A 27,099-nucleotide genomic window follows, 5' to 3' on the forward strand; every position below is an offset into this window, starting at 1 on the left:
GAGGGGAGATGGGGATTTGCTAATTACCCGATGTTTGTTTTTTTTGTTTATTTGTGGTGTGAGATCGCCCACAGGATGCCTGGAGCATGAATGAGTAATTCAAGGAATGGAAATATTTACTGTGGAATTTGTTGGTTGTACTCTTTTAGTTCTATTTGATGAATTTCCTCCCCATATTCTGAGCTGCTGTGAAACAAGATAGCCCCACTGTTGATCAGTATCACAAAATACAATAATTACACTATACAGTTGAAGTCGGAAGTTTACATACACTAGGTTGGAGTCATTAAAAACTCGTTTTTCAACCACTCCACAAATTTCTTGCTAACAAACTTACTTTAGAAGTCGTTAGACATCTACTTCGTGATGACTCAAGTAATTTTTCCAACAATTGTTTACAGACAGATTATTTCACTTATAATTCACTGTATCACAATTCCAGTGGATCAGGAGTTTACATACACTAAGTTGACTGTGCCTCTAAACAGCTTGGAAAATTCCAGAAAATTATGTCATGGCTTTAGCAGCTTCTGATAGGCAAATTTACATCATTTGAGTCAATTGGAGGTGTACCTGTGGATGTATTTCAAGGCCTACCTTCAAACTCAGTGCCTCTTTGCTTGACATCATGGGAAAATCTTAAGAAATCAGCCAAGACCTCAGATTTTTTTTTTTAGACCTCCACAAGTCTGGTTCATCCTTGGAGCAATTTCCAAACGCCTGAAGGTACCACGTTCATCTGTACAAACAATAGTACACAAGTATAAACACCATGGACACGCAGCCGTCATACGCTCAGGAAGGAGACGCGTTCTCTCCTCTTAGAGATGAACGTACTTTGGTGCGAAAAGTGCAAATCAATCCAGTACAACAGCAAAGGACTTGTGAAGATGCTGGAGGGAACAGGCACAAAAGTATCTATATCCACAGTAAAACGCGGTCCTATATCTACATAACCTGAAAGGCCGCTCAGCAGGGAAGAAGCCACTGCTCCTAAACCGCCATAGAAAAGCCAGAATATGGTTTGCAACTGCACATGGGGACAAAGATCGTACTTTTTGGAGAAATGTCCTCTGGTCTGATGAAACAAAAATAGAACTGTTTGGCCATAATGACCATCGTTAGTTTGGAGGAAAAATGGGGAGGCTTGCAAGCCAAGAATACCATCCCAACCGTGAAGCACGGGGGTGGCAGCATCATGTTGTGGGGTTGCTTTGCTGCAGGAGGGACTGGTGCACTTCACAAATATAGATGGCATCATGAGGCAGGAAAATTATGTGGATATATTGAAGCAACATCTCAAGACATCAGTCAGGAAGTTCAAGCTTGGTCGCAAATGGGCCTTCCAAATGGCCAAGATCTCAAGCATACCTCCAAAGTTGTGGCAAAATGGCTTAAGGACAACAAAGTCAAGGTATTGGAGTGGCCATCTCAATCCTATAGAAAATTTGACTCAGTTACACCAGCTCTGTCAGGAGGAATGGGCCAAAATTCTTATTGTGGGAAGCTTGTGGAAGCTACCCAAAACATTTAACCAAGTTAAACAATTTATAGGCAATGCTACCAAATACTAATTGAGTGTATGTAAACTTCTGACCCACTGGGAATGTGATGAAAGAAATTAAAGCTGAAATAAATCATTCTCTCTACTATTATTCTGACATTTCACATTCTTAAAATCAAGTGGTGATCCTAACTGACCTAAGAATTTTTACTTGGATTAAATGTCAGAAAATGTGAAAAACTGAGTTTAAATGTAATGGCTAAGGCGTATGTAAACGTACGACACAATTAGTGGATTCGGCTATTTCAGCCCACACCGTTGGTGATAGGTGTATAAAATCGAGCACACAGCCATGCAATCTCCATAGACAAAACATTCGCAGTCGCAGTAGAATGGCCTTACTGAAGAGCTCAGTGAGTTTCAACGTGGCACCGTCAAAGGATGCCACCTTTTTGTCAAATTTCTGCCCTGCTAGAGCTGCCCCGGTTAACTGTAAGTGCTTCTGTTGTGAAGTGGAAACGTCTAGGGMCAACAARGGCTCAGATGAGAAGTGGTAGGTCACACAAGCTCACAGAACGGAACCGCCGAGTGCTGAAGCACYTAGCGCATAAYAATTGTCTGTCCTCAGTTGCAACAATCACTACCGAGARGCAAACTGCCTCAGGAAGCAACGTCAGCACAATAACTGTTCGTCGGGAGCTTCATGAAATGGGTTTCTATGGCCGAGCAGCCGCACACAAGCCTAAGATCACCATACGCAATGCCAAGCATTGGCTGGAGTGGTGTAAAGCTCGCCGCCCATTGGACTCTGGAGCAGTGGAAACACTGGAGCAGTGGAAACACTGGTTCTCTGGAGTTATGAATCACGCTTCACCATCTGGCAGTCTGACAGACAAATCTGGGTTTGGCAGATCCCAAGAGAACGGGACCTGCCCGAATGCATATTGCCAACTGTAAAGTTTGGTGGAGGAGGAATAATGGCCTGGGGCTGTTTTTCATGGTTCGGGCTAGGTCCCTTAGTTCGAGTGAAAGGAAATCTTAATGCTACTGCATACAATGACATTCTAGACAATTATGCGCTTCCAACTTTGTGGCAACAGTTTGGGGGGGCCCTTTCCTATTTCAGCATGACAATGCCCCCATGCACAAAGCGAGGTCCATACAAAAATGGTTTATTCGAGATCGGTGTGGAAGAACTTGACTGGCCTGCACACGGCCTTGACCTCAACTCCATCAAACACCTTTAGGATGAATTGAAACGTTGACTGTGAGCCAGGCCTACTTGTCCAACATCAGTGCTCGACCTCACTAATGCGCTTGTGGCTAAATGGAAGCAAGTCCCCACAGAAATGTTCGAACTTCTAGTGGAAAGCCTTCCCAGAAGAGTGGACGCTGTTATAGCAGCAAAGGGGGCACCAACTCCTTATTAATGCCAATGATTTTGGATTGAGATGTTGGACGAGCAGGTGTCCACATACATTTGGTCATGTAGTGTCATTTTGATTAGTGAAAACACTGCTTGTGACCTATGGTCCAACATGCAAGTTGTGTAGGATCCGTGGTCAATGATAGTTTATTGAGCAAGTTTTAAGGTCTTGCACTAGCACAATCTAATGGATTCCTATTTACTGAAATCTCAAGGTCTAATACTTGATCTGTCTAGATTGTTGATCTAGCGTTATAACCACACACTCTCTCCCCCAGGTGAGTTTGGTGAGGTGTACAAGGGACGTCTGAAGCTGCCKGGCAAGAGGGAGATCTACGTGGCCATTAAGACCCTGAAGGCAGGATACGTGGAGAAGCAGAGGCGYGACTTCCTGTCCGAGGCGTCAATCATGGGACAGTTCGACCACCCCAACATCATCAGACTTGAGGGCGTGGTCACCAAGAGTCGGCCAGTCATGATCGTCACAGAGTTTATGGAGAACGGGGCACTTGATTCCTTCCTGAGGGTGAGTTATAGAGCATGTGTGTATCAAGCATCTTAGAGTAGAAGAGCTGCTCTAAGATCAGCTGGTCTCCCTGTACATGTWATCMTATTCATTATGATTTAAAAGGCAAAACTGATCCTAGATCAGCACTCCCACTAGGAACCACTTTATGAATATAGCCCCAGGAATATGGASGGTTTTCAGTCCACTATGCCTAATTAATAATTTATTAACACAGTTTACCATCTCTTTTTATAGTATCTTTATAGAAATGTTATACTGTGGTAATAATTTATTTACATAATTGGCTATTCACATATATGATGATGTATGTTGCACTAAGACTGCACTGGTGCATTGCAGCTTGTTTGTGGATTGACAAAACGCATATGAGTTAGAGATGATGATATATAATGTAGAACATTTGTGACTGCAATAAACATGCAGTTCATGGGCCATGGCAATGTACTGTAGAGTTCTACAGCCAATAATAGGGTTTAGGATTAGAGCACACTGAGCTCTATTTTAACTAACCTAACGCAATGGTAAATCTAAGCCAGGGATCATCAACTAGATTCAGTTGCTGGACGATTTTTTCCTGGAGTGGATTGTAGTGGATTGGATTGTAATTACAAATAATTTGTAGACTGCAAATTGACCGCAAGAAGCCCAAAGACATATCTTTGACTTAAACATAATCATTTCAAACCTTGCTTACATTTGTATATGATCATGTGTCTCTATATTATGCGTGGGAATAATTGGGAACAGATTTCTTAAATTAAAATCACTTGGAGCTGATTTCCTGGTGTTTTTACAGTATTTTATGTCCAACAATGAAAATTCCACAGAAAACTTGGGGGGCCAAATTAAACCATCCGCGGGCCAAATTCGTCCCACGGGCCTTCAGTTGRGGAACCATGATCTAAGCGCTGCCAGTAGCGCTATAGGTCTGAGGGTGTGTCAGAAATATTTTGGGTTTTAATTAATAAACAAGTTGCAGGTGTGACGAGGGCTTGGCCAATGAGTTCCATAGCTTAATACTGCATGTGTTTGTCTCAAGTTCTGTAGATTATTGATGGTCTTTGCGTTGTCATCAACTCCAATTCGGCTGGGGCATGGAATGTTCTTGTCCTGGTCCATTGTTGATTAATTCTACAACGTATCTAATAGCATAGGCTATAGTAAGGAGTAATAGCAACAGTAAAAAAACGAAAACATCCAGAATTTTCTCAATAGACTATGCTTGGAATGTTGGCAGTCAACATTGTTGTAATTGACTTAAACGCGCCTAGCCTACATGTCTTTACGCATCGCACTCCTCCTCAAATGACAATACTAGGCTACCGTAAATTGTATTGTATGTYTGTGACACAAAATCTCAATAAGCAAAATATAGCCTAGGCCTACCATTGATGCTGCACTATAGGACTGAGTCATTTAAATACGTTTGAAGTGTGTATTTGGTAACCYGATGAGAGGCGCTCTTTGGAGATGGGGATGGATACTTGAACAAGTGAAATGAAGTATGCAAGTAGGCATATGTGTGTCTGATTTAGGATGTGCAGTATATTTTCAATTCAAGACCCTCTGACGAATAGACCATTTAAACACCTTTTATGGATCGACTACGTTGCAAGACCAGGAAGGATCAAAAAGGCACGACAGCATTGCTGTTGAACCAGCCTTAGTAGCCGAGTCCTAGGGTAAGGGTAGCCCATGAAGGGCTTGATATGGAAAGGAAAACAAGCAATCTGTTTTTTAAAACAACACCAATATTTCTAAATAGGATGGGGTCAGAAGCATGACCTCATAAATCGCTTCTCTCGTTCTATGGCACTGTGTYCACACGTAGTCCTCAGTGTCTTTACACATAACATTCACACGTCTATACAAACAACTAGGCTCCTGTCAATTGTATTGTTGCCTATGTGCGAGGCAGATTCTCAAAAKAATCGGCCCTTGACATGGTATTATAGGATTGAATAGTTTGGAGGAACATGTCTTTGGTAATCAGACGAGGGGAATGGSGATGAACATGGGGATGAACAGCCTACTCAATCAAGTGAAATGAAGTATGCAGGTATGTGGATTGTGAATAATGAAAAAGCATGAGGGCACAAACCTCCAAAATATGTCAAAGCACTCTCAGTTGACCAGTAGACTTTCAGTAGCTCTCAGTAGCACCAGTATAACTCTCAGTAGAGCCCTTTATTCATAGGCTACTTGGATAATGGCCAGCATAAAAAGACAGACCTATGRGAAACTGCTAAACCAGCGTTGATTAAAGGGAGGGTAGGCTATGCTTGGTTTTTAATCAAATTAAATGGGGGGGAAACCAATAGTTTTTTTTAATGTTTCTTAATACGAGATTCACTGGCACAAAAGCAACATTTCTCTTCCCCTGGGCCCTGTGCGTCATGGCTGGATAGGCTGAGCTCCTGCTCTCAAAACCCATGCCATCATCAACTGCATTACCGTTAAGACCTGCTTTTTCTGGCTCTTAAAAAGTCCCTTTAGAGACGCATGAAATTGTCACTTGTTTTTCAGGACACACCTCAAATATTGCCACCCTTCCACCTCAGCGCAAGCGAGCTGATGTTGGACAGGTAAATTTCCGAGCCTGGCTTTAGGGCTGGAAAATACCATTGCGCCTCCTTCACACCAGCTGAAAATAGAGACCGCTGTGTAACTCCAGAAGACTTGAAAATGAACCGAACACAATTCCATCTTCTCCTCATCGAAGACTTCCTGAAATAGCCAACTTCCGTCTTCATTTAATTTCTCTACTCATGCCCCAAGCTCTTAATGAACTATCCCCTCACTCTTTTGTAGCTGGTAAGGAACGAGCAATTGTACAGCTTAATCAATATTCAACCCTTTTTTTTCTCTCCTTCCCTTCTTCCTCCATCTCTTGGATTGGTTTTCCTCTTCACTTTGATCTACTGCTGGTTTAAAGGGACCCTTTGAAGTTGGCTTTGCTAGCCGCCACATCTGACTTGTGTTCCCATCGATCTTACCCTACCCTCTTATTTGTTAGTGTGTGTCGGGTTCAAAGCTCCTCTGAGCATTGGAGACACGGGGAGGAACTAGGAAGGGGAGAGAGCTCCGCCGTGTGTGTGTGTGTGTGTTACCCACAGTGATGGACCATGTACCATTTTTACTACATCCTCCAACAACTAGTTTTGATAGGATCGTGTTTGGAGAATCCAATTTGGGAATCAAAAAGAATACCCTTTCCTTTTGATATAAAATAGGTGATGAGATGCAAGACAAGGGCTGTCTGGGTCTGTGTCAATAGCTGCTAGTGTAAAAGTACAAATCTAAAGAACAAACCACTTTAAGCGRAACGCTTCAAGATTCAGTCACATAATCAGACACAGAAAAAAGCTGTTTTCTGTCTTGTAGAAGTAGGTCGCGCTCAGATAGGTATCAGGTTAGGCTGTTTGTCACACTGTGTGTGTATGGAACATTGTACGTATGTCTGACGGCTTATCTTGTACCCTTGTACAAAAGTTTACTCTTACTTCCTGGCTATGGTGTCACAGATGCATCCGCAGGGTTGTCTAATCTGGGAGCGAGATCCCAGAGGACGCAGAATTTTCAGCACAGACTCTCTCCGTGTCAGGACAATGTTGGCTAGGCATGGCCTTTATGTAATATGACACAGAATATGTGGCATAGCATGCAGAATGTGCTTGTGTTTGTGTCATGTCGTTGCGGTTGTCAAATCAATTGCATTGCAATCAAATAGAACCATGCAATCGAATACAACCGTGTCTGGTCGACACACCTCAATGCCTAATGCTGTCAAATCGTGTAGGAATCAGTGAAGTATTGCTTGTATATTGTCAACATCTCAGCGGAAAGGCCTGCAAATTAAAAGTTTATTTTGACATGGCCGRCGTCTTCTCCTGTCTCTGCAGCAAGAGAAAATGGCGGCGATCACAATACTAACAYCGGTAATGACACTAACGATCCTCATTTATCTGTTTCTTTCTCTCGTCTCTCCATCTCTTCTCTCCTGCAGCAAAACGACGGTCAGTTCACCGTGATCCAGCTGGTGGGCATGATGAGGGGCATCGCGGCGGGCATGAAGTACCTCTCTGAGATGAACTACGTCCATAGAGACCTGGCCGCTCGCAACATCCTGGTCAACAGCAACCTGGTCTGCAAAGTGTCTGACTTCGGGCTGTCGCGCTACCTCCAGGACGATACCTCTGACCCCTCCTACACCAGCTCTCTGGTATGTCCTACTAGCTACTCTCTGAGTGTTTTGTTCTGATGTTTTCCTACCTTTACACTTTGAAATGGATAGGTAGGTCGCCAGCAATGTTCATAGCAACTCGTTGAAAACAAGCAATGTAGAACAGAGAAACTGTGATATGTCTCTTTTTTGTTGTGTGTGTGTGCGTGTGCGTGTGTGTGTGTGTAGGACTGCTTGAGTACAGTAGGGGTAAATGGTACATCTAAAGAACTACAACCGTTTGTGCGACCATCTCTCAGGCAATTCCTTTCAGTCCTCTTCACCACTCTCCCTCACCTCAACTCCACCTCTGTCTCTTCTCTTTAACCATTCCACAAGCCTTCTCTCCTCCTTCTCCTCCCTCTTCCCGCTAGTCACGCAGTAGTACTGTCACATCTTCATTAGTGCAGAGACATGCAGACTTAGGGGAAGGCCCCGTTCTCATTGGGATGCGTAGGATGCATGCAAATTGAAAGGGCATCCCAGACCCTTAAACGGACAGATTCTATTATTACTCGGGCATCATGGAAGGGTTTGTGCCCTAATTAACACCACAGAGGAACAGATCTGTAATTATTAGTCGCCAACGTTAGTGTATCCGACTGTGTGCRCTGCATTGACTTTCATTTGCATTTGCAAATTAGTTGGATATATGTAGTGGTTTATTATTTGGTTGCTCCTGACAGTTTGGAGGGAATACAGTCAGCCTGGTGCCGTACCAGAGTCCCTTCTTTAGTGAGGTAAACTTTTGGAAAATGATMTATGTGTACATGAGGAAATACATATAATTCCACTACATACTCTTAGAAAAAAGGGTTCCAAAAGGGTTCTTCGGCTGTCCCCACAGGATAACCTTTTTTGGTTTCAGGTAGAACCCTTTTGGGTTCCATGTAGAACCCTCTGTGGAAAGGGTTGTTCATGGAACCCAAAATGATTAAACCTGGAACCAAAAGGGTTATACCTGGAACCAAAAAGGTTTTATCAAGGGATTATCCTATGGGGACAGTCGAAGAACCATTTTAGGTTCTAGATAGCGCCTTCTTTTCTAATAGTTAGTGAGTCATCAACGATCAAACACAAACATGTTCTAAATATAGAGGTTCTAAGGCATCTTAACATAGGATTCATGAGTCAGCTATCAAGGTAGTACAAAAATAGAAGACTAAAATGAGTTGTTATGTATCTAAACATAGGTGTTCTTTGTGAAGTCAAGGACATGATAACAACAGTACAAACCCACGTCTTCCTCCAGTCAGAAGAGTATTATTATTAGAACTCAACAGCGRGTGTGTGTGTGGGTGCGCAGTGTGTGACTGAGTCTGTGTGTGTTCCTGACTGTGTGTGTGTGTGTGTCTGTCTCTGTCTGTCTGTGAACACTGAGATACCCGGAAAGGCGGTTGATTGACAGGTTGTCTTAGGTGTGAACAGGAAGTGTGATATGGGTTTGGGGAGTTAATTGCCCACTAGGAAGGAAGACCTACCTGGGTCTCTGTGACCCCTGTGGTTAAGCCCTGCTGAAACAACAAAGACAAGCACACCTTCTGTTGTCAGCTGTCAATCTCGCTGATGCCACGAAGGGGGTTAGATGTTGGGATTGGATTATTGTTTAGTGTTCTTGATGTTTAGTTGTTTCATGTACAGTATACAAGACCCCTTGGAAATGAGATGATGTATCTCAAGGGTTTTATACTGGCGATAAGGGTTGAAAAATAGATAGATATAGGCTTTAGGATCTACCTTATTGTCCCCAAGGGGAAATTTGTCTTGAACATTAGAAAGGTACTGTACAATGAGAGTACCTTTACCCAARCCAGGTATTCCTAATGATAGGACCTATATGTCATGACAGTTCTGCCATATAACACATATACAGAAACTGCTATTTGCACTCCGTCCATAAGCACACCAGAGTAACACAACTCTCTCCGAGCATTCCGCTTGACCTTACTGTGTCTTGTCACTAGCTGGGTCCTGACCCTCCATTCTAATCCACTCTCCTGGGGAACGTTCTGGGAATATTCTCTATCCACAGCAGAGACGTTGTGGATAGAATCAGGGTCCTTGGGTCCCTCACATCTTCCTTTAATTAAGCCATGCTTGCTGCCAAGCCGCCATGGCAGCGCCCTTCACTCGCTGTCCTCCCTCCGTCGGTTACGAGGTGAACGCAGAATGCCAAAGCAATCATGGAGCGAGGCCAGCGCGGCTTGTGGAGGCCGAGGGAATCAGGGAAATTAAATTCCGCCAACGTGCTGTGATATACGTCGCCATTGACCTCCTCCTCCTGCAAATGAATCACCTTATTTTCCTTTCTCTCCTTCCTTTGTGATGTTTTCCCAGCGTTTCGGAGGGCACCAATTACCTAGCTTCCAGAGCGGTGCTGGGGACGGTGCTGGCGGACATGCTGTTAATTACATAGTGTTAACCCTGGGGCTGGCACTCACGCAGGGACCAGAGTGGCTATAGGAGCAGGGGGTAGAGAAATACATTTCACCTCAAATGTTTGCTGCATGGTCGCAAAAGGTCATCTCTTTATTTAGGCTTTGGTGATACAGTTGTAATGTTTTGACCAGCACATGGTTTAAGACCAAATTGTTAACTTGACTTGGTTGAACCATGTCAGTCAAACCGTCTGACCGTTGTCAGTATATCACGAAAGCTCGATTAAAGATCACTTTGACYAGCATCAAACAAAACATTGACTACAGAAGTTTACAGACGTCGACTTTTACCTTCTTTCTCTTTCTCTTCTTCTTTCTACAGCTATTGTCCCGCTTCAGCACTATGTTTGGTTGTGGGTAATTACTCCCAGCATGCACCTCTTCAGGATGCTGCCCTCACTGCGAGTGGAGAGGGATGACTTGTGTGACCTTACGGAGGACAGAATTGATTTTTAGACGCTCTGCGGGCCATGAATTTCACATCAGTCCATCTATCTATCCTTCTATCGTTCATCCATCCATCCATCTTTTCACTTCTTTTTCATCACATATTTTCCCTGGGGGACCCAGTGGCTCAAAGGAATGACAGGCAGAGTGCCTGTTCAATGTATGATGTGTTGTGTGTGTGTGTGTTTGGTTTAGTTTTGCTATCCTTGTGGGGACCAGAAGTCCACAGAAAATTCGGACAACTGGGTACATTTCGCCTGCCCCCCACAAGGAAAAAGGCTTTTTTTAGGCTTAGGCATTATTTCCAGCTGAAATAATAAATMTAATAAAAATATTATATAAATGCCCTGATGCATAAAATATACACAAATAATAGATTATCTGATGAAATTGCTTTAGAAAGGTACACAAGACACGGATGTCCGCTCTCCCCTTCCTGTTTGCACTGGCAATTGAACCGCTTGCAGAAAGAATTAGACAGGATCCAAATGTAACTGGTATCAGTATTGGTAAACATGAATATAAACTAAACTTATTTGAATATGATCTCGTGATATACAGTTGAAGTCGGAAGTTTACATACACCTTAGCCAAATACATTTAAACTCAGTTTTTCACAATTCCTGACATTTAATCCTAGTAAAAATTCACTGTTTTAGGTCAGTTAGGATCACCACTTTATTTTAAGAATGTGAAATGTCAGAATAATAGTAGAGAGAATGATTTATTTCAGCTTTTATTTCTTTCATCACGTTCCCAGTGGGTCAGAAGTTTACATATACTCAATTAGTATTTTCTAGAATTGCCTTTAAATTGTTGAACTTGGGTCAAATGTTTCGGGTAGCCTTCCACAAGCTTCCCACAATAAGTTGGGTGAATTTCGGCCCATTCCTCCTGACAGAGCTGGTGTAACTGAGTCAGGTTTGTAGGCCTCCTTGCTCGCACACGCTTTTTCAGTTCTGCCCACACATTTTCTATAGGATTGAGGTCAGGGGTTTGTGATGGCCACTCCAATACCTTGACTTTGTTGTCCTTAAGCTATTTTGCCACAACTTTAGAAGTATGCTTGTGGTCATTGTCCATTTGGAAGACCCATTTGCGACCAAGCTTTAACTTCCTGACTGATGTCTTCAGATGTTGCTTCAATATATCCACATAATTTTCCTSCCTCATGATGCCATCTATTTTGTGAAGTGCACTAGWCCCTCCTGCAGCAAAGCACCCCCACAACATGATGCTGCCACCCCCGTGCTTTATGGTTGGGATGGTGTTCTTCGGCTTGCAAGCTTCCCCCAAACATAACGATGGTCATTATGGCCAAACAGTTCTATTTTTGTTAAATAAGACCAGAGGACATTTCTCAAAAAAGTACATATGGATATAGATACTTTTGATCCTGTTTCCTCCAGCATCTTCACAATGTCCTTTGCTGTTGTTCTGGGATTGATTAGCACTTTTCGCACCAAAGTGAAGAGGCACTGAGTTTGAAGGTAGGCCTTGAAATACATCCACAGGTACACACACCTCCAATTGACTCAAATGTTGTCAATTAGCCTATCAGAAGCTTCTAAAGCCATGACATAATTTTCTGGAATTTTCCAAGCTGTTTAGAGGCAATGTCAACTTAGTGTATGTAAACTTCTGACCCACTGGAATTGTGATACAGTGAATTATAAGTGAAATAATCTGTCTGTAAACAATTGTTGTAAGAATGACTTGTGTCATGCACAAAGTAGATGTCCTAACCAACTTGGCAAAACAATAGTTTGGTTGAAAAAAMAGTTTTAATGACTCCAACCTTCCGACTTCAACTATATGTGTGTGTCTTCATGCTCGCCTGTGTGTGTGCGCACACTTGAATGTTTGTGTGTCTTTGAGGCTGCATCAAAGAGGGCAAGCGGTTGAGAGGCGAGGTCACCCACAGCCCAGTAACATACCTCATCCATCAAACCCCCGCTACCTGACTGACATTCTCCCTCTCTCCGCTCTGCTGCCTTCAATCCACCCTCTGTTTTTGTTCCTTGTTTTCTATTTGCATCCTTTCCTCCTTTCCTTCTCTCCCTCTGGCATGTTTCCCAAAGCCTTTTGTGTTGTTTGTCACGCGTGGGAAATATTTATGTGGCAAAAGTTACAGGGGACTTACGGGGAACTCATCCCTGAGTAAAGCAGTGAAAAAGAAGCAGAAAAACTCAGAGAAAAGTTTCCATTCGGTCCACCCAGACTCCTTTATCAAAGCGGGAACATGGCTTGATTTATAACTCCTGTCATGTGTGACAGATCAAGCTGCTATCTATGACTGAGGTGGTCATACTGTGCCTGTGTGGATGCACTGTGCCTGTATGGATGCACTGTGCCTGTGTGGATGCACTGTCCCTGTGTGGATGCACTGTGTCTGTGTGGATGCACTGTGCCTGTGTGGATGCACTGTGCCTGTGTGGATGCACTGTGCCTGTATGGATGCACTGTGCCTGTGTGGATGCACTGTGTCTGTGTGGATGCACTGTGCCTGTGTGGATGCACTGTMCCTGTGTGGATGCACTGTGCCTGTGTGGATGCACTGTGCCTGTATGGATGCACTGTGCCTGTATGGATGCACTATGCCTGTATGGATGCACTATGGATGCAGAGCATGATTTAGACATGGTGATCCTCTACATACCACACTGAAGGGGGGACCAAATGTAATGTGGGAGACAGATTTTGTCACAACACTGACCTCAGTCCATAGAATGACATTGGACAATCATGGGAAGTTGCTGGCCAGTCCGCCAGTTAGTAAACTAGCGAGCTACTACAGATTCAATTCATTTTTGTGTAATTGGTCCTCAAAGTGAGAGAGACAGAGGGTCACAGCATGCTAGTTCCTGGGAAGAGAAAACGCTATGATAGGGTAACATGTTTTACAATTTAGCAGACACTCTTATCCAGAGTGACATATAATAGCAATTGGGGTCAAGTGCCTTGCTCAAGGGCACATCGACAGATTTTTCACTTAGTCGGCTTGGGGATTAAAACCAGAGACCTTTAGCCACTAGAATACCTGCCGCCCAATAACATGAGTAGAGACACATCAGTTCTTGTTTAAACAACCCAGGCAATCTGTTATGTGATTAGTCTGTGTGCTGTGGGCTGTAATTGCCTATTTTCCAACTTCTCAGAGTCATCTCAAGGGGACAGAATAAAGATGTCACCCGGTTACACAAGCCAAGGTTGTAGTCTAATATTAAACCTCTGAAAAAGCCTAACAAGGATGTGCAAAAATACATGATAATAAGATAGTATTCACGCTGGGTTTAATTTGAGGGGCCCCTGGTGGCCCCTGAGTCATCGGGGGCCCAGATAGAGGTTGCACAAGGGGAGGGAGCATTTCTATTAAGCAGAAGTGGTGTCATCGAGTTGAAGATCTGAAGGAATATGTTAACTGCAAAAGACGACACAGACCACGTTTATCGAAGGTCAGATTTCATACCCTGCCATAATGGCGCCGAAGGAGWTGGCTGCCGTTTTACGATCCRGTAACCAAWTGTGATATTGTGTATATTGTTTTGTGTTATTTGTAAGTATTCTGTACATAATGTTTCTGCCACAGTGTCTTGTGACCGAAAAGAGCTTCTAGAAATCAGAACAGCGATTATTCACCTTGAACTGGACAAATCATTTCACTTTAATGAGTCTGACGAGAGGGACTTACTCCAGACAACCGAACAGSCCCACATCCCCYTCATTCGCAGGAAAAGGTATCGCYGAAGGCGATCGGGGTGCCTCGTGAGGATCCGCCAACGAGTGGCTAATCTGCCTTTGCCATCMGTACAATTGGCCAACGTACAATCGCTGGATAATAAATTGGACGAACTGAAAYCACGTATATCCTACCAACAGGACATTAAAAACTGTAATATCTTATGTTRCACCGAGTCGTGGCTGAACGACGACATTAATAACATACAGCTGGCGGGTTATAACTGTATCGGCAGGATAGAACAGCAGCCTCTGGTAAGACAAGCGGTGGCGGTCTATGTATATTTGTAAGAAACAGCTGGTGCACGATATCTAAGGAAGTCTCGAGGTTTTGCTCGCCTGAGGTAGTGTGGTCTACAGCTTATCATGAGATACTATCTACCTAGAGAGCTTTCATCTGTATTTTTCGTAGCTGTCTACATACCACCACAGACGGATGCTGGCACTAAGACCGCACTCAATGAGCTGTATWCSGCCATAAGCAAACAGGAAAACGCTCATCCAGAGGCGSCGRTCCTAGTGGCTGTGGACACTAATGCATGGAAACTTAAATCCGTTTTACCAAATTTCAACCAACATATTAAATGTGCAACCAGAGGGAAAAAAACTCTAGACCACCTTTACTCCACACACAGAGACGCGTACAAAGCTCTCCCTCGCTCTCCATTTGGCTAATATGACCATAATTCTATCCTCCCGATTCCTGCTTACAAGCAAAAWTTCAAGCAGGAAGCACCAGTGACTCAGTCAATAAAAAAGTGGTCAGATGAAGCAGAGGCTAAGCTACAGGACTGTTTTGCTATCACAGACTGGAATATGTTCCGTGGTTCTTCCGATGGCATTGAGGAGTACACCACATCAGTCACTGGCTTCATCAATAAGTGCATGGATGACGTCATCCCCACAGTGTGTCACGGTTGTGTGTAGAGACGGACCAAGGCGCAGCGTGCTCTGAGTTCCACATCTTTATTTTTGTGAAACTTACAAAAACAAAAGGAAACAAACAACGAACCGTAACATAAGAGGTGCTACAAGCACTAACTCAAAACAAGATCCCACAAAACACAGTGGGGAAATGGCTGTCTAAATATGATCCCCAATCAGAGACAACGATAAACAGCTGCCTCTGATTGGGAACCATACCAGGCCAACATAGAAATATAGAAATAAACATAGACATAAACATAGAAATAAAACACCTAGATAGGAACACCCCCAATAGTGAGTAGTGTCAGTGGCGGCTCCGGTGRGGGTCTTTGCCCCCGCCCAGTGTCTCCTCAGGAAACTGAAAAGATTTGGCATGGGTCCTCAGATCCTCAAAAAGTTCTACAGCTGCACCATAGAGAGCATCCTGACTGGTTGCATCACCGCCTGGTATGGCAACTAAGCCTCCGACCGCAAGGCACTGCAGCTGGTAGTACGTACGGCCCAGTACATTACTGTACATTACTGTCATGTATATATTACCTCAATTACCTCTACTAACCAGTGCCCATGCACATTGACTCTGTACCGGTACCCCCTGTACATATTCTCGCTATTGTCATTTAACTGCTGCTCTTTAATTATTTGTAACTTTTATTTCTTATTTTTCTTTAGGTATTTTTCTAAAAAATGCATTGTTGGTTAAAGGCTTGTAAGTAAGCGTTTCACTTTAAGGCACATGTTACAAATACAATGTGATTTGATACCACTTTGAGACCCCCTGAGAAATGTGTGTTACTACAACTTTGTCATAAGGTAGAGGACCATAGACTCCTATGACTCCTACACTAAACTATATAATTGAAATAAATAGCAGTAGATTACTCTATGTGGGCACTTTGTGAAATGATGCCTGAAATAGTTCCATGGAGTCAAATATAACTTCCCTTGACGTTTTAAGTGGGAACCTATTCTCCATTGCGCTTTAGACAGTGGAACTGTAGAAGGGCCCGCCTCTCCCAGACAGTCTCTCTCTCTCGCTCTCTCTCTCTCTCTCTCTCTCTCTCTCTCTCTCTCCCTCTGTATTTGGGCAGACTGCCAGTGCCAGCAATCGTTGCGTTCGGGACATAAACGGCAGTTGATGGAGCACTTTGCCTAGCCTAAGTAAATGTGCTCGGGACCATTTGAGTGTGCATTGTTTAGGAATGGATTACAGAGAAGTTGGGGCAGAGTCTGTGTGTCTGCCCCATTACTGGGAGTTCACAGATTTGTCTTCCACCGGAGGGGCATAAATCTGCATTTGGGGACAGCTGCTACTTTAGTAACCACATGATGGTACTCATTGATATCTCTTCGAGAGATGGAGTGGCATAGGTTGCAGGCATCAGCAATGAAAAACAAAACAACAGACAGTTAGAGGATTGAGAAGTTTTGTGGGAGAAGAGCTTGCAGGGTATTTAGTCYACGTTTCCTGGGACACCAGGGCGCGGCATTGGTCCAGTTTGTTTGGAGCGATACACACTGCCATTTGACTGCCATTTGACACTCTAGATTCCCCTTCAGTCTATAGATCGCCAGTAACATACTCCATTGAACTGCTGGAAACATACTACATCTATCATAGCACACGTTATTGTAGCAATGGCAGGTGTCCCACGTCTCCTACATGTCGTGTGTGTAAAGGGAGCTCCTCCACACACACTCCGTACCTGTCTGTCACAAAACGCCACACCGTTCGCCTACGTCCCGTGATCCTCCTTAACCCTGGCAGCACTCTGCCCGCTCTGCTCCCAGCAGGTCTACCCCAGATGAGCCACTACACCTGTCACTTTACCTGTCACGACCTGTTACAAGCCGTCACATCTAGTCAGGACCAATCCCTTCGTCTCGTCTTGTTGACTTGAAGGTGATCTAGAGGTAACTTGTCCGTTTGAAGTGAGACTCATTGCAATGCCCCATTTCTCAGTATGGTAGGTCTGCAATAATCAAGTGTATTACTGATTRATATTCAGTGTTTAATAGTCATCTGTACAGGGTTGCAGGTGTGATCCCAGGGTACATTGAAAATATTAGGCATCATTGTTGTGTTTTTTGTTWGTTTTTTGTATGTTCTGTGGAGTCCCTTTGTAAATATAATGTTGTTTCCAAAGGGTCGTGAGAGAACATGTCACGCTCTGACCTTAGTTATCTATGTTTTCTTTATATTTTGGTTAGGTCAGGGTGTGATGGGGGTGGGTATGCTAGTTTTTGTATTTTCTAGGGTTTTGTAGTTCTAGGTGGTTTTTTTTGGTCTAGGTATTTGTATGTCTATGGAGGCCTGATATGGTTCCCAATCAGAGGTAGCTGTTTATCGTTGTCTCTGATTGGGGATCATATTTAGGTAGCCATTTTCCCTTTTGTGTTCGTGGGTTCTTGTTCTATGTTTAGTTGCTTGTCTGCACTATTCATATTAGCTTCATGGTTCGTTTTGTTGTTTTGTTAGTTTGTTCAGTGTTCATTCTTTTAAGAAAAATATAGAATGTACGCATACAACGCTGCGCCTTGGTCCGATTCATACGACYAAKGTGACAGAACAACAATTATGCTCTCATGCTGACGTTAAGATGTCTCAATGAAATGCATTATGCGTATTATTTACGTGATGAGCAGCTAGCTGAAGAAATTGATGGAGCTTGGCTGGAGGTTGTTGTATGGTTTGGCTTACGTAGTTGAACATGCCTCTGTGTGTGCTCTCTAAGASTCAAGGCCACCAAAGAGAACAGCATCTTCCTTTCTTACTGGCTTGTACTTTTCGAGCTAGTGAATGAAATTACTTTCTGGCTCAGACACACACACACACACACACACACACACACACACACACACACACACCCACACCACCACACACACAACACACACACACCCACACACACACACACACACACACACACACACACACACACACACACACACACATTCTCTCTCCATTCTCCCAGGCTCCACAAAGCGTCTGTTTGGCTGTGTTGACACTAGACCCGTTTTAATTCCACTCTCCTTCTCTTTTCCCCCCTCCCTCTCTTCCTCCCTGGGGTATTCTCTCTCTCTTTTCTCCTCCTGAGTTAAAGAAAAAAAAATACATTCAATCACAGGAGGTTGGTGGCACCTTAATTGGGGAGGACGGGCTCATGGTAATGGCTGGAGTGGATTCAGTGGAATGGCATCAAATATTTTAAACAAATGGTTTCCATATGTTTGACGCAATTCCGTTCACTTCGTTCCAGCCATTATTATGAGCCGTCCTCCCCTCAGCAGCCTCAACTGCATCCAATGCTTTTATTATATATTTGCCTTCTTCTTCTGTCTATTTGCCTGTTCTGTTCTGCAGCACTTTGTGTTATTAAAGTGTCGTTTTGACCCGGGTGCTTGCAGATAGCTCGCCCACAGCGATAATTACTAATGATCTGCATAGCTGCCTCCCGTACACGGCAGCCGTGAAAATGTTATTACCTTGGCCTTTCTGCTAGGACCTGCGCAAAGCGATGCAGGGAGGCACGGGGCTCTTGTACGGCGAGTGTCTTTACCCAGGCCACGGTGACGACAGAGCTCCCCCCAGGGTGAGAGAGAGAGCGAGAGAGAGAGAACGAGAGAGAGAGAGAGAGGCTGTAATATAAAGCATTAAGATCACAGCTCCGAGAGATGAACATGGAAGAGGCATTGTTTAAATTTCATACTTTCTTTTTATCTGGTGTCCAAGTTGAAATAGTCGCCTTGAAGCATGGCTCTGACAAGGTTAGAGATGAGAGCCGGGTCTTTATTTTCATTGGTGTGGATGTAGTTTCATGTATTTTTCTATAGCCTTGAGACAGAACTGAGACAGAACTTAGTCAAGGGAAAMCCTTTTGGTGTCTGGGATCAGCAGAAAAGTCATCAGAGCTTAGATAGATAGTCTTTTTTTCTCTCAAAGAAACACAAATACACACTTCCTTATGAACACTCCAGAACACTCTCTCTCAGATAAAATACTGTTTTCCTTTCTTAGGCTCTCTCTCTCTCCACCTCCCTGTTCTGTAACATCTCAGGCCTGTGTTCCCGGTCCATACACCCTGACAACAGCCTCCACTGAGGTCCGAGGTTAACATCATGTTCAGGGTCAGGAGCTCCCAGAGGTCAAACACTCTGAGCTGGGCCTTAATGAGCTGAGTTTGAGTCCTCTGGACCTCTACACACACACTCACAAACACACACACACACATGCACTGATGCTTGTGCATGCACAAACAGCCACACACCAAGCAAAAAGCAGATGACACACATCTACACACACACACACACAAAACACACCTCCCGGTCCTGAGCGAGAAAGCCAGGAGAGCAGGGTGGGCCTTGTCTCGCTCTCCCGTCTCTCCTTTCAAGCCCGGCTTATCTACACATGCACAGGTTGAACTAATTGGCATTATTAAGCTGGCCAGATACAATAGAAACCACCAAGTGGTCCACAAACAGGTTAGTGTGTGTGGAGGGAATCTTAAACAAGCCACCCGGCAATTTCAATCAGAGCCGTGCATGACTCGCCCCAGGCCCAGGTAGTCCAATTACAAACAGACACGCTCGACAGGCGCGCTCAAACCCCAACCAAATCCCTCTTTATTCAAACTCAGGGGTAGAGACGGCCGGAGGGGAGAGACGTGCTGTGGGTCGATGTGTGAAGGGCAGATCATATTAAGAGGGGAGGCATAGGTACAATCCATTGCTGCTGGATCGATAGGGAGATGGGGGGGGGGGGCAGTTGTCTTTTGGTTAGAAGGTTTTGGAATGAGCATATTTGTTTATTTTATTGGACTAATCATGTCATTTTCGCTCTCTCTCTCTATCCCCCTATCCCTCCCCCTCTCTCCCCATCTCCCTCAGGGGGGTAAGATCCCAGTGAGGTGGACAGCTCCAGAGGCCATCGCCTACAGGAAGTTCACCTCAGCCAGTGARGTGTGGAGCTARGGCATCGTCATGTGGGAGGTGATGTCATTCGGAGAGAGACCCTACTGGGACATGTCCAACCAGGATGTGAGTATTATTGTCATGTTGAACTTTTGAGCGAATATTCAGATCAATCAAATTCAGAAAGCACTTTTTACAATGAATGAGCATCCAAATAAAAGATGAACCTTCTAGTTTTTAATGTTGTGTCATAGAATACAAACACACACCAATGAGCTCCATATCCCCAGCCGGCCAACTGTCTCTCTGAAGCCTGGTCCACCAGGGCTGGCCAACGCAGCAGATGTTCCCTCTCTGGGCCAGCATACAGGCAGCGACTGGTGGGACACACACACAGGGAGGAGGCCTGGCACTGCTCACAGCATGGCCTGCTGTTCTCTTCAGTCAGAACACACACATATATGTGGGTTTCCATTAGTTATTCCGCTTAACAAATAGAAAAGCTGCTAAATAGAATTGGCGCAGGCCATTGCAAAATAATGCTTTTCAGCCTATTCACTGATGGAAATACATTTGACCTGACATGCTTGCCAGTCTATAGGCAATTTGCATAATTTTGTGGAATTAAATTGCTGCGTGTACAATATATTCTTTATGTAGGCTATGTTATTCATCACACACGTACAGCATACAAATACAGAGCCTTGGAGTGGTAAATCTGTCAGACAGTGCAAGAACACGAGGTCAAATGATGACGTCAGTGATCTTCAGGTCAGAAAGTCAGAGCTCTAGAAAGAGGCCAGTTCCCGAGTTGGAATTACGAGATGGATGACCGTTCAAAACTATTTTTCCCAGTCTGAGATCGTTTTTTCCCAGTTGTATTAGACGACTGAAGTCTGAGATGTCCTAGTTCCCAGTTGTTGTGAACGCGGCATCAAACGGCAACGGCAGGCAGGCTTCATCAGACCCCACTTTGCAACAAGTTGGAGGCATTATGCATTTTGAAAACATATATTTCATTTTTGGAAACCTGAATGTTTTAATAGCTATTACAAGGCATGTCTTACCTTGCTTCAAAGTAGCCTATTAGATCTCCCCTCTTTATACATTTATTTATGGATTTTAATCCCCGTCATGAAACCGCTCGCGTGCTCAGTGTCCTTTTGACACCGGTGTTATCCCGTTAATTGCATTATGGCACGAACTTTCGCGCTTAGCCTACTGCATTGTGCGCGTTGCGGCACTTATAACGTGAAGAAATAATAGTTGATCAACATGTTGAGTTTCTGATCTTGCAGGCCTACTGGTTTGTATGAATTTGTATCTATTGTTCCACAACTGTCCCAGAGTCTGTTTGGAACAGGCTATTTCCTTCTCAACAAGCTGACCAATAGAATGGGTAGCCTAAACTTTTCTACTATAGTAGATTGACACAGGCTAGTGATTTTGCTGTTCGTTACTCGTCTTGTTGGCAAAGGAAAAGTAAATGTGGACAGTCATTCTAACATCTTCAAAGTGCACATCAGACATCGTTGCATCCTTGACTTGCATGTTCTGCTAATATGAATTACCATATTCTAAATGTGATTTCTGTCATTCTGAGCACCGTGGGTGGACGCCCTAATCAGGTTACACACCCAATACATATGGGTCCGGTACATTTCTCAAATGTCCAGTAAATTAAAATGTTACCGATCAAATGTCCGGAATCACATTGTCCTAACGGAAACCATGGTGTACATTCATAACACACACACAAACAAACACACACTCTCACGCACATGCAGTATGCACACAAAAGCACACACAGACACGGGCTCACACACAAATTAATCACTAACAATACACAAGTTTTGTGTGCTCATACACACACACACACACACCACACACACACCACACCACACACACACACACACACACAACACACAACACACACACACACACACACACACACACACACACCCTGCAGTACATGCACTCTCTCTCTCACACACCACACACACACCACACACACACTCACACACACACACACACACTCACCCATGCATGTACATGCACTCTCTCTCTCTCTCACACACACACACACACACACACACACACACTTCCCCATATGCACCATTTATCAAGATTCTGCTGAATTGCACAGGTCACAGTGGTAGCATGGATACCTATAGTGCGTCTTCCCATTTCTGATGATAATTCATTTTCACACCCTAGAATCTCTATCCTATATCGGCTTTTCTTGGCTTTGCCCTGATTCAACCGTTTAATTTGAAAGATTGCGTCTACATACAAGGGTTAACAATCCGTCATATGGTATACCCCAAGAACACGCTACGATTTAGAGCGTGAGACGCTCGTCTTTCTATAGTTACTGTATATGCAATCAGCCTATTCCCAAGGCACTTCCCCATAGTGTCAGAGTATACAGTCAGGTCCAAAATGATTGGCACCCTTGACAAAGCAGAGCAAAAAAGACTGTATAAAATAAATAATACAAATACTGAGCTGTATTGTATGGTGATTTTTTAAATGGTATTTTATACTAATACAATTGCTCAGAGAAGGAGATTTTGTTTAACAAGTACATCATATTTTTTCTCTGCAAAAGATAGGGGTCAAAATGATACCTTTCAATACCTCACTGAGCCTTTTTCTAAACGGTTTTATAAGATTGGAGAACACATTGGGAGGGACTTTAGACCTTAGACCAAAAGTGTGTGAAYTATACATGTGAAACTTCACGTTTCCGAAAACAAGGTCTGTCTCGTGAGAATMTTACATAAAAAAATAAACACGTGTCCAAAAACGTGAATATATTTTTTTAATACAAAGGAGACGCTGAGTGAATTGCTCACTAACCACTTAATAGCGCAAAATGAGATGGAGCAACTAGGGSCCGGTGGCACAGTGATTTAGCAGAGGGGTTTAGGAAAAGGGAAACAAAAGGCCTCTACAAACATCCGCTTTTTCTCACACTTCTCTGCTTTACTACACATTATTGATCTCCTTTGATCATAAGTTTAGTGACTACCCTCAGATGTCTTCCCAATGGTCCCGTCTGGCAATGGTCTTCTATTCGATCTCATCTACCTTATCGGCTTGAGCGAGATTAGGCCCACTTCTAATGACCACCTTCCACTCACTACCTTCTACCTTCTCCACAATAGTCCCGTCTAACACGACCCTGACTGACTACCTTGTGACCCTCTGKCCACCCTCTCCGTCCKCAGGTGATRAATGCCATAGAGCAGGACTACCGGCTGCCCCCTCCCATGGACTGCCCCTCGGCTCTGCACCAGCTCATGCTGGACTGCTGGCAGAAGGACCGTAACGCGCGGCCACGCTTCGCTGACATCGTCAACACCCTGGACAAGATGATCCGRAACCCAGCCAGTCTGAAACAAGTGGCAAGCATCCCTGCAGTGTAAGTGTAGCGTACATTAATGTATATGTAGGATTACACACACACACACACACACTTAATCCCCGCCATTTCCTTTGCATTGTGATGCGGTACGTAGAGACCCACACGCAGCCGCGCTCACACACACCGAAGCACTTTGACTTTTCCCCCCCAACAACTTCAAAGCAGTGGTTGGTGCACACGTAGACACCTTCGCAACCCAGGCACACGCAGACTTCCTTAAACTGAAATAAACATGAGTTTATTACTTTATATTACATCAAAGCATATCCTCCACTTATTCTTGCCGTTAGGAACGATCAGAATTACTAACACGCACACACACACACACACYCYCACACAGTTGTTGKACACACAATTCACGTTGGCACACACACAGAGATTTAATAGATTCAAGTTTGAACCCGATCTACTTCAGAGGAGTGGGTAGTTTCTTTGCAGTGTGAACATATACAAACAACAGACATACACATCTTCACAACCCAGACTTCCTCAAAGTGAAATAAACATGAGTTTATTACTGTATATTACATCAAAGTCAAAAACCTCCCCTCACACCACCATCAAAGCTCTCTCTCTGTCTCTGTCTCTGTCTCTGTCTATGTCTCTGTCTCTGTCTCTGTCTCTGTCTCTGTCTCTTCCAGGCCTTCCCAAACCCTGTTGGATCATTCTATCCCAGACTTCAACACCTTCAGTTCAGTGGGAGAGTGGCTGGGAGCCATCAAGATGACCCAGTACAGAGATAACTTCCTCAACTCTGGCTTCACCTCCCTGCAACTGGTGGCACAGATTACATCCGAGTGAGTCACACACGTGCACAGACTCATGCAGGAAAAACACACACTCTCACGCACATGCAGTATGCACACAAAAGCACACACAGACACGGGCTCACACACAAATAATGCACTGACAAATACACAAGTTTGTGTGCTTCATACACACACACACACACACACACACACACACACACACACACACACACACACACACACACACACACACACACACACACCCATGCATGTACATGCACTCTCTCTTACCACACACACACACACACACACACACACACTCACACACACACACACACACACTCACCATGCATGTACATGCACTCTCTCCTCTCACCCACACACACACACACACACACACACTTCCCCATATGCCATTTATCAAGATTCTGCTGAATTGCACAGGTCACAGTGGTAGCATGGATACCTATAGTGCGTCTTACCATTTCTGATGATAATTCATTTTCACACCTAGAATCTCTATCCTATATCGGCTTTTCTGGCTTTGCCCTGATTCAACCGTTTAATTTGAAAGATTGCGTCTACATACAGGTTAACAATCCGTCATATGGTATACCCGAACACGCTACGATTTTAGAGCGTGAGACGCTCGTCTTTCTATAGTTACTGTATATGCAATCAGCCTATTCCCAAGGCACTTCCCCATAGTGTCAGAGTATACAGTCAGGTCCAAAATGATTGGCACCCTTGACAAAGCAGAGCAAAAAAGACTTATAAAAAATATACAAATACTGAGCTGTATTGTATGGTGATTTTTTAAATGGTATTTTATACTAATACAATTGCTCAGAGAAGAGATTTTGTTTAACAAGTACATCATATTTTTTCTCTGCAAAAGATAGGGGTCAAAATGACCTTTCAATACCTCACTGAGCCTTTTTCTAAACGGTTTTATAAGATTGGAGAACACATTGGGAGGACTTTAGACCTTAGACCCAAATGTGTGAAATTACATGTGAAACTTCACGTTTCCGAAAACAAGGTCTGTCTCGTGAGAATTTTACATAAAAAAATAAACACGTGTCCAAAAACGTTAATATATTTTTTTAATACAAAGGAGACGCTGATGAATTGCTCACTAACCACTAAAGCGCAAAATGAGATGGAGCAAACTAGGGCCGGCGTGTGCACAGTGATTAGCGAGGGTTTAGGAAAAGGGAAACAAAAGCTCTACAAACATCCGCTTTTTCTCACACTTCTCTGCTTTACTACACATTATTGATCTCCTTTGATCATAAGTTTAGTGACTACCCTCAGATGTCTTCCCAATGGTCCCGTCTGGCAATGGTCTTCTATATCGATCTCATCTACCTTATCGGCTTGAGCGAGATTAGGCCCACTTCTAATGACCACCTTCCACTCACTACCTCTACCTTCTCCACAATAGTCCCGTCTAACACGACCCTGACTGACTACCTTGTGACCCTCTGCCACCCCTCTCGTCCCCAGGTGATAATGCCATAAGCAAGGACTACGGCTGCCCCCTCCCATGGACTGCCCTCGGCTCTGCACCAGCTCATGCTGGACTGCTGGCAGAAGGACCGTACACGCGGCCACGCTTCGCTGACATCGTCAACACCCTGGACAAGATGATCCGAACCCAGCCAGTCTGAAACAAGTGGCAAGCATCCCTGCAGTGTAAGTGTAGCGTACATTAATGTATATGTAGGATACACACCACACACACACTTAATCCCCGCCATTTCCTTTGCATTGTGATGCGTACGTAGAGACCCACACGCAGCCGCGCTCACACACACCGAAGCACTTTGACTTTTCCCCCCCAACAACTTCAAAGCAGTGGTTGGTGCACACGTAGACACTTCGCAACCCAGGCACACGCAGACTTCCTTAAACTGAAATAAACATGAGTTTATACTTTATATTACATCAAAGCATATCCTCCACTTATTCTTGCCGTTAGGAACGATCAGAATTACTAACACGCACACACACACACACACACACAAGTTGTTGGACACAACAATTCACGTTGGCACACACACAGAGATTTAATAGATTCAAGTTTGAACCCGATCTACTTCAGAGGAGTGGGTAGTTTCTTTGCAGTTGAACATATACAAACAACAGACATACACATCTTCACAACCCAGACTTCCTCAAAGTGAAATAAACATGAGTTATTACATGTTATATTACATCAAAGTCAAAACCTCCCCTCACACCACCATCAAAGCTCTCTCTCTGTCTCTGTCTCTGTCTCTGTCTTGTCTCTGTCTCTGTCTCTGTCTCTGTCTCTTCCAGGCCTTCCAAACCCTGTTGGATCATTCTATCCCAGACTTCAACACCTTCAGTTCAGTGGGAGAGTGGTGGGAGCCATCAAGATGACCCGAGACAGAGATAACTTCCTCAACTCTGGCTTCCACCTCCTGCAACTGGTGGCACAGATTACATCCGAGTGAGTCCACACACGTGCCACAGACTCATGCAGGCTCTCACACGCATGCAGTCTTGCGTACACACACACACATTCACAGTGTACAGTACAATGCATGCACAAACACACATACACACAGTTAACACACCAGATTACATTCCCGAAGCCTGATCCGCAACACATGCACCAGGAGCTCAGCAGGCTCTCCCAACGCATCGCAGTCTTGCGTCACACCACACACATTCCACACGGTGTACAGTAACATGCATCCCCAACCACATCACACACACACACACCACACACACACACATCAGTACATCACC

At 44.1% G+C, this 27,099-nt stretch overlaps 1 pseudogene; it reads left to right on the forward strand.

Annotated features, from left to right (window-relative positions):
* LOC111956601 (ephrin type-B receptor 1-like) overlaps positions 1–27,099 on the forward strand; it is a 320,496-nt pseudogene that overhangs the window by 285,391 nt on the left and 8,006 nt on the right.

This window comes from Salvelinus sp. IW2-2015, linkage group LG32 (assembly GCF_002910315.2).
Source record: "Salvelinus sp. IW2-2015 linkage group LG32, ASM291031v2, whole genome shotgun sequence".
NCBI lineage: Eukaryota > Metazoa > Chordata > Actinopteri > Salmoniformes > Salmonidae > Salvelinus > Salvelinus sp. IW2-2015.